The sequence below is a fragment of the Lissotriton helveticus genome, chromosome 12 (genome assembly GCF_964261635.1).
Source record: "Lissotriton helveticus chromosome 12, aLisHel1.1, whole genome shotgun sequence".
NCBI lineage: Eukaryota > Metazoa > Chordata > Amphibia > Caudata > Salamandridae > Lissotriton > Lissotriton helveticus.
The window spans coordinates 807,276,200-807,285,893 of NC_136073.1; the positions used below are offsets into that span (position 1 = coordinate 807,276,200).

Genomic DNA, 9,694 nt, shown 5'->3' on the forward strand with positions numbered 1-9,694 from the left:
GAGCCACACGCACACACAGAGCCACACGCACACACAGAGCCACTTATGATCCAAGCTTCTGCTAACTAAAGGCATAATGCCATCACTGATAGATATATGTAATGACCATATGGCTAGGCCCTCCTCATTAAGCCTCGAGTCTCACCCATCAAGTATGAAATCAAGGCAGTGTTCCCGAGTAAAAGTATAGCCCATCTCCCCCTTGGAAATACATACACATGGTAGCCGCTCAGGCAAGAGACATTATACCAGACACAATTCATCAAAGACTAGAAAATCCAGGCATCAAGCAAAACAAAGCAACATGTTCCCTAAGTAGGCTTACCGGTATAAGGCTGTCAGCAGGTCTGCAAGAGCCAAGAAGTCACGGCAGGAAGGATGGGGGACGAATAGCTTCACCGGGCCACTTTAAATACTCCCGGCTGATGACACAGCCAGGGGGCAGGGGAGCAAGCACAGCCATTACGTTCCTTACGCCACTGGTACGTACCCTCACACTTCGTGCCTTTGATATTTGACACCAGTAGCGCTGTACAAACTAGTGTACCTTTACTACGTCATTGGTACCCTTGCAATTCTTAACTTGTACCTTGAAAGTATCCACTCTGGTAGCGGTAATCCCGGCACGCCTTCCCTCAGGTAGCGCCACTAGAGAAAAGTAGAACCTTGTGGAAATTCAGGGGTCCCTACCTCATCAGAGGGGCGGAAGCGACAGGGGTCTCCCACCCCCACGCCGGCACAAACAGCATCCCGGGGTCATTGGACTTCCTCTCTTCACCCACAGGATCCGCAACCCATTGCCGACCCGGAACCCGGCAAACCGGAAACCGGAAGCGAAGTCCCGACCAGTGACCCGGAACCCGAACCATCCGGAAGCGGAAGTGCAGCAACTACGCTCCACCAGGAACGTAGAAAAGACGGGAAAGCAGTCAAGACCTTGTTCAGCCCAGCGGACTCGTGGCAGGAGAAAGCGAACGGCGCGGAACCCCCGACGGAGAGTGGACGAGGAGAGGAGAACGTTGAGAAGGCGGAAAGCGGAGAACAGGAGGAGGAAGAAGACCTGTGGTCGGAGGACTGGTGGCGACCTCCGGAGGTGGCTGGAGAGCGGCCGCAACTCGGATGAGAGTTGCGGCGGGGCACGTGAGTACTCTCTATCCTTTCTCCGTGTCCCTGTGTAAAAATAGTGTAAATACCTGTAGAGCTTGTACATAGTGTGTCACGAGCACCCTGCACTGTTCATATAGATAAACGAAGTATCACGAGCACCTTGTATATATATCACTCTCCTTGCACTGCCCCGGGCACCCCAACCACTATACCCCTCCCGCTTGCAATTGACCCTCTCCCTCTACCCTTCCCGCCTCCCCTCCCACACTTCTCCTTCCTGACCAACGCACTCCCGGTGAAGGTGACAGTACTCGATAGTCCTCATCGGACCGGACTAACCCCAACTTGTTCTCTCTTTTACATATCTCCGAGGAGACCCATCACCCGACCGTCATCTGATGACCACAACCTACAGAGTATCCCGGACAAAGACATCAACCCTACAACAGATCTCTTCCGTCACGACGCTCTCTCCGGACTTCCTCCTTTATACCTCTGTGGAATACTACTGTGTGTCCTACCTCTGAATAAAAACCCGAAACCATAGCTCATTATATCCGGCCTCCCAGCTTGTTATTCCGGTCCGCCTCACCCACAACTCCACAAACCTTTAACTGGAACGATGCATTGACCTTCAATAGGTTTTAAAGCCAACAGAACTAATTTGACTTGCACTTGCAGGCCCACACGATTATTGCAATATGTGGAACTACATTCCCCAGTGTTAGATGTAGAAAATCCGAACTGTTGAAAATTGCCCTTAAAGACACTGAGCGAGTTAATCGCTGTTGGTAAGGAACTTACAGTGTGCCTCTGGAAAAGGTAGCACTGCCAGATCTTACTTAGTCCTGCTACTACTGAGTTTTACTTATCACTGAAAGAGTCCTTACCTGTAATTCTGAAGAGCCCATTCAAGTCTGTCAGGAGACTGGTCAGCGCTTCAACCGTCATAGGTGCAGTGACATGTCCCAAGCTCTCCTGGCTGCAACAGGGGGCGCCACCACTCGAAATACCGTCTGCGCATGTGTACAGCTTTGTTTACTCACAGTGAAGGGGAAGGAGAGTAAGAACAATGCGCATGCGCTAGCCGGGTGCACGCAGAGGTTACGGGCCGGGTGTCTACTAGTTGTGAAGAGAGAGCCGCACAACACGCAGTGACGTCATGTGTACTCTGTGCCTGCGCAGAGTATGTTTCTCGTCCAGTAAAGCTAGGGTGGTACATGTTTGAATAGTGTGAAGTTAGTGGGCAGTGTTGGTCTGTGTGTCGCTGCTGACCGTGCACGAAGAGAGGAAATGTTTTTCAAGAGTGGTAGTGACCGTGCATGTTAACAGTCGTGAACACGCTATTTTTTGGGATTCTAAATAGGACTAACTTCGTTTGCCGAATAACTTGTATTGGAGTTTTACATCGAGTATATGTATCTACAAGAGAGACTTTGTTTGTCGATGGCATTGCCCCCAAAGCAAAGATAATTTGCTAAGAGCTCACCGAAAGAGTGAGCGATCATTATGCCATGGAGCATATGTACTATTCACGGAGCTGCCACACACAACTAACTATTAACTTCCTGTTATGTAAGGTTTGATAATGCACTTCTGCTGTTTCAAGTTCGTTAAATATGCTTTTGGATTTTCCAATATAACGGTGCCTGGTTTATCGACTTAGGAATGATGGAAAGACGAGTCAGCAGTGTCTATCTCGAAAGAGTGTTTAGCTCACTGAACCATCCTGCTGTTACTTGGCACCTCGATAGCAATCGTCTCCCCAATATTTATTTTGATATTTCAGAGTACACATGCAAGTTTTGTCTCTCTCAGGACGCTGCTCTCCTGGTTTTACCGAGCAGCAAAATGGCGGCCGCAAAGCTCCGAAAATTTCGGAATAGGGGGCGTGTTTTTGGCGTTCTGAGTGACGGATGACGTCACAGGGCGAAAGAGCGCAAAAAAACACGCCCCCGAATCCGAAAGAGACGGGGCTTGAACGGAGAGACGCCCCTCTCCTCCAATGGCTGGCCTCCGTTTAGGAAGCCAGCCAATGGAGGAGAGGGGCGGGTTCAAGCCCCCCTATCCTAAAAACATAAAATCTTCGGACTCCGCCAACTGCTTCGCAGTGCGACGGTACTCGACCTAATAAACTGAGACCAATGCCTAAAACCTCTGGTGTCACTCTCCTCCCACAAGCAAAATTCTTGATGAAAATGAGTGACTCACACTCCCCCAGCTCCTATTTCTTTCAACACTCTTTTGGTGCTACACCCCTCCAATCTTGCTTTTAAAAGAGCACAGCGACAAGAATATTTTTGCTGGTATATAGCTTAAGAATAGATTTTTAAGGATGGTTTTTGTTTGATCTCCTGAATTCCACATATTGCATGAAAGCGCAAGTTTTGGCACACAAAGCCTCTGATTGCGCCCAGGGAGAGAGTAATCTGTTGCGCTCACTCAGCTGGTGTTTGAAGCAAATGGTGCACATAAAATGACACTTCACCCGGATGCCCATAAATCTGCTCTCTGGGTTCAAACACAGGACAAAATGGACCATCTGAATCCTGTGGAAAGTTGATTAGTTCTTATAAAGCATTTCTCTTTACATTCATAATTTTCCTTATTCTTGATAAATTTTGTTGAGTTCCCTGAATGAATAGCATTTAAATAATAAATAAGCTTTGGCAGAACTCTGCAAATTGACAGAAAAAACTCTGCTTTGGTCCTTGGAGTTCCACAAGCAGCGGAGTGAGGCAAGTCATGCTGATTTTAGCGCTGGGCGTTTGTCCGGCAGGGCGTAGCGTAGCGTATTTCTGCTGCTCGAGTAGATGTTCTACTCGAGCAGCAGCTTCATGAAAGCGAGTGGCAGGATTCTCAATGCGAGCGGTAGCGACCTGCCATGACTACCCAAGCTGAGAACTCTCGCCAGAAAGTGGGCTAGCGTTGTATGTTCCTCACTCGCACTCCCGCAAGAGAGGAAAAACTCCACTCCGCACCACTTCGCAGAGTTTTTCACAACTCGGCACTCTATGAAGAGTGGGAAAAACTCCACAAACAGAGCAGAGTTTACTGCTTACGTCTAATAATAAATATGCCATTTATAAAGACTGAAAACATAGGATTCAATGTACAGTTTTGAGCTTCTATAGGATACATATTTGCTTTTCCTCCAGTATTTTGAATTTGCTTTTTTTAATTTGTATTCACATATATGCCATCACACTGTAACAAATGCAAAAAAAACAGTTGATGGACAGAATACAAAACAATGTCAAACTTTCACCCCAGTACAGAGATCTGGGCCTAAATCCATCGTCTTTTTGCCCACCATGCCATTCCATGGTCATATGCAATTCAGTCTTGACCCTGCGCCCAATGGGAACAGTCCAGCCCGAACGGCCAGGCCCTCCCTGGACTGAAAACCAGATCATTGTGACTGGGGTTGAATGTTTGCATTGTCCAGCATTCCGTCCATCAATTGTTTCTTTTGCATATGTCGCCCTAAGTGGGAAGGTTATGCCCAGACGTGGGTCCCGTGCTCACTACACCACTGGATTCAAGCTAGCCTGGCTGATGAAGGGTGATGCCCTGAAACCGGTCCGAGAATGCGTGTTTCCGGTCCAGGGAGGACCTGGCTTGGCCGTTCGGACTAGACTGTTCCCGTAAGGAACAGGGTCAAGCCTGATTTGCATATGGCTGGGTCCAAATTGGGGTGGTGTGTTGAACAAAAGAATGATGGAGCAAACCCAGATCCTTGTGACTGGGGGTGAATGTTTGCATTGTCCAGCATTCCGTCCATCAATTGTTTCTTTTGCATATCACACTGCGACAGCATTTTGCTAATGCCATTTTGCATCAGGAAATAAGCAATTGTGCACATAGGCAACTGCATCAAATGTATTGGCAAAGCCAACCGCTAGCGTAAAACATGAAAAGGCAAAATCTTAGCACAGCCAATGTTTGCTTTGTCAGTGAGATAAGTTTAAAGTGAACTGAAATCGCATCAAATGTATTGGCAAAGCCAACCGCTAGCGTAAAACATGAAAAGGCAAAATCTTAGCACAGCCAATGTTTGCTTTGTCAGTGAGATAAGTTTAAAGTGAACTGAAATCGCATGTTAAAGTGACAAACCATTAGTGCACGGTCCACAAAGTTACATGATGGTGATATAACACGTACCAACTGTTTTCAACTTATAACACATGTGCCAAGCGAGATCTATTGAATACCTCTGGGCTCCTATATGGGGACACTGCAGAATCAACGTAAATAAACCCATAGTTCAAACTAACTTACACTCAGTGTGTTGTACTCCAGTGGAGTATACTCCCAGGCACAAAGGGGGGTCGGTTACGGTGGTCTTTACGAATGGGTGGAATGTTGTCGGCAGAGGAACCACAGGAGTCGTTGAAGCGGTTGGTTCTTGCAGCCATGGGAGTATGGGTCGGGGAGGTCAGGACAGCAGCTGGGAGCGTCTATCTGCGGTTTGTGTCAGAGGTCATCGGGGAGCATCAGGTCAGGGTGTCGCGGGTCCGCCCGACCCCTCAGCTCCTCCTACCCCGGACTCTTCCCGTGCGCAGCGAGCTCGGGGCCCCACTTAGGCCGGTCACCGCCTCCCCTCTGCCGCCTTCCCGGCTCCGGGCTCAATGGCCAGCATCCTCTCGCGATACCGCCGCCGAGATCAACGGCGCCGGAGTGACAGTTATGGACACTAAAGACGGACTGAACCCGACGATGGTTGAAATGAAAGGCATACTACACGCGAAGTTCATGATGAGATGGTAGGCGGCGAAGTCTAAGAAATGGGCTTATTTATAACGTTTTATTTACGTTTTCTAAAGTAAAACACGAAACAAGAACTGTAGTCACAAAGACACTGGGGCCGAGAGTAATCAAGCATTATTTATTCATTTGTTTATGTATGCGTTTTTATATAGCGCGAACTTTACTCGTCAGAACGCTTTACAAGAACCAGTGACATTACATAAAGACTTCAGAGTACATGAATTACATAAAAGATAGGAAACAGATAAACTCTAGACTCACATCAGAATGGTGGTAAGTACATCTGTCTACTACAGATACTAGTGGTTAGAGGTACATATTCACGCAAAATTACATTTTCACAAAAGTTAAAGCAATTATGGTTGGAAAAATATGTATTACATATTTACAGAGTGATCCAGCGCCAATACCAATAATTGATCAGGGATTGATACTCAATAACATCACCACAATGGCCCATACTCATTCACCCAATATCCCTGATGCACTGGGGTCAATTTGTTTGTTCCATCAAATATTTCCTTTTATAGATCCCATTGGGACATCCGTTAAATAACTAATCTTGATAACAACTCTCCTACTTGGTCGATGGACCAATTAGTTTGAATAGGTAATGGCAATGATAATTGCTAATTTACCAACCATTTAGTCAATTAATTACAGACTCTCGATAAGGTTAATAATGAATTTTATCTCAATTTTAAAGGTCAATGTTCAGGTGCATTAGGTCACAATTACAAACATGGAATCTCATGAAAGGAGAAATTATGTAGAACATAAGACTCATTACGCAATGACATTATGCAATGAAGGAGTGAATAGGGTAAGAGACAAAAGTTTCAGCAAATAGTTATGCCAAACATAATATACCTAACAGAGGGATAGATGAGGAGACAATAGGTTCATCTAAAATAATACACATCAATATACTAATTATGGAGTGGATTGGTGGAGAGAAAAGATTCAAAGACCTCATACATTAATTCTTAGATTCTGAGAATGATATAGGCTAAATACAAACCTAGCGGCTCTGTAGGAAAACCACCCCCTGGACCCAAGAGAGGATGGAGGTTCCCCAATAAGGAATCAGGGAACAAAAAGTAAAAGGACAGAAACAGGACAGGTTAGGAACAGCTAGGACTCTCTGCAAACCAACGAACAGCAACGCATCTCCCCTCTTCTCTCCTGTCAGCTTAAGCTCAAAACCACACTCCTAAAATCACCTTAGTTATAGTCTAAAATTGACATGTCAATCCCACAGATGTTGCATTCTACAATCAAACTCACACAGGGATTGGTGGTCTGGGGAGGTGACGTTGTCTCACCACTATGACTTCACCTTTATTCAATAACTTTATTGTGGAAGATAGTTCCCATGGTCTGAATCCTAGTTTATTCACACGTTCCCCACATAAGTTACACATTTTACATTCTTCATTCATGAATTAAAGTTATTTGCAGAGAACATCTCTGGTCCCACGCTCGGGTGCAGTAGTTGGCAGACGTCTGACACTCTGGCCTTCACTCTTTCATGTCATCTGTGGTGCACAGCACATCTTGCTTGCCTCGTAACAAAACGGAATCACTCTTCGGAGCTTCCCCCCTCTCACTTTGGTCAAGTTAGATAAATGGAGGCTTCATTCAGCACACTAAAGTAGATGAAAATGAACATTTATTAATTATATGGTAATGAAACCTTCACTGTTTACCACCCAGAGTTCACTATTCCCCATTAATGTAACCTAGAAAAAGCTTAGTGCAAAAGCAGCATTAATTATTACTTTAAAGCAAGATGCAGCATGCAAATACCGATGCAGTTGCGACCTATTCGTGCAACTTCTTTATTTTCTTCCAAAGCACAAAGGTTATTACAATACCATGTAATTACACGTTAGTTCGGGCAAGCGCAAAGCAGTTCCCTTGTGTTTATGTTGGTGTGCATTAGTTTTACTACGTCTACTTAATGTTAGTACATATTATGGGAGTATAGATTCAAGCAGGTTTCATTTTTGCGGTGCTCGTTCAGCCATGCCTTCAGGGTGCTGTTGCACTCAAGGGCGGTGATCTAGGGCCTCGAGGGATCCCGAGCCGGTGATGGCCGTAAGGGTAGAAGGCCGGGTGCAGGGCTTTAAGTGGGCTGGGTCTCACCGGGTCTGAACACTGGCAGTTTTTTAAAGGAGGCCTCGAAATGGGTCTCTATCAGGCTCTGTTTTGTGCCCTGGCACAGGCAGTTAGTTTTTTTCTGGACTGAAGTGACAACAGGCACATCGATGTGCGCTGCTCACCCTGCTCACTTCTCACTAGTGGAGAAGTTATGGCATGATGTCATGCCATGGGAGCGTTGAAGGGGAAAGGAAATCCTTTAAAGAGAGTAATTTTCCATCTGGATTTCCCATCTCTTTTTAAAAACTCAGGAGCAGCAACATTGTCCCGGTGTCACCAGGGCTCTAAGTGGAAGCTTTTCAATATTATATACAACGAGCCATAGTTGCTGCTTATTTCTCTTATGCAACTAACAACCATTGACAAAAGCAATAGTCCTGACTTGTTGTAGCTATGATGTTACTTGTTGTGTCATATTTCTGGATGCAATGACTGTTGGACCCGGCCTCATGGCGTGGTCCTACCCCTCCCGCATGGCGGGCCCAGGACGATATTCGCCCTCCACCAGACCTCGGGCGGCCCCTTCGGCCCGATCCTGCACGCCCCAACCCCACAGGGCTGGCTACCATCCCGGTCCACCAGCGCAGGCCTGACCCCAGCGTAGGCCCATCACGACCTCAGCACGAGGCCGTGCCCGACTCCATCTTGGACCCGCCACGTCACAACCACGTGGCCTCGGCCCCAGCCCAGGCCCCAGCGAAGCCCCGACATCGAGGCACCAAGATCCACCCAGGTGGTCGAGTAGCCACTCGACAGATCCCGGAGGAAGGGGAGTTTCGATGGGCCTCCAGCCGTCCCCGGACGCCTGGTATCGATCGCCCTCCGGCCTCCCTGGGCGCTGGCTCCACCCCCCTGCTGGGTGTCTGGACACCATCATCCCGGCCCCTCTGACCCCCAGGCGCGAGGGTCCGGACTTCAAAGACCTCCAGACCTATATTTGGGGCAACCCTGGATTAAGACTTCAGTTGTATCCTGGACTGGAAGCCCTGCTGACGCTGTCACGGCCGACACCAGACGAACTCGTCCGTAACCCGCTGAACCTTCCGAGAGCCTGCTGGCGCTGCCGCGGCCTATCTTGCTGAACCATCTGAGAGCCTGCTGGCGCTGCCGCGGCCTACCTTGCTGAACCTTCCGAGAGCCTGCTGGCTCTGCCGCGGCCTATCGTGCTGAACCATCTGAGAGCCTGCTGGCGCTGCCGCGGCCTACCTTGCTGAACCTGCCGAGAGCCTGCTGGCGCTGTCGCGGCCTATCCTGTCGAACCATCTGAGAGCCTGCTGGCGCTGCCGCGGCCTACTTCGCTGAACCACCTTGCAAGCCTGCTGGCGCTGCCGCGGCTCGAACATCTCGGAACCCCCCAGCTCGAGGATTGAGAGCTGTGCGTAGGGTATCCCTTCCTCCGCCCAGAGTAAGACTGTCCTGCTACCTTACCCCCCTTTAAGAGACTTTCCAGATCCCTCGATCTGCTTGTACATACTGCCAAGAACCAGCCACCGTTTATTCCCTATAAAAGCTTGAGAACTTAACTTCTTGTGTGGTGTCCATCTGTAGTGTTGTGATTACTCTGCTGTACGATCCTAGGAGAGGACCCTCATTCAGGAGGCCTCTCAGCAACCGCTCGGCTACTCCTCGACGGAGAGGTGGACCTAGGGGTGGT

The 9,694-nt window shown here is 48.1% G+C and overlaps 1 protein-coding gene across 1 annotated transcript in view; it reads right to left on the bottom strand.

Moving 5' to 3' along the window:
- RIT1 (Ras like without CAAX 1) overlaps nucleotides 1-5,778 on the bottom strand; it is a 70,774-nt gene extending 64,996 nt beyond the window's left edge. Inside the window, exon 1 of the mRNA XM_078670917.1 lies at nucleotides 5,389-5,778. The gene's annotated coding sequence lies outside the window, so the exon portion shown is untranslated. The remainder of the gene's footprint in view (nucleotides 1-5,388) is intronic.
- Between the last annotated feature and the right edge of the window lie 3,916 nt (nucleotides 5,779-9,694).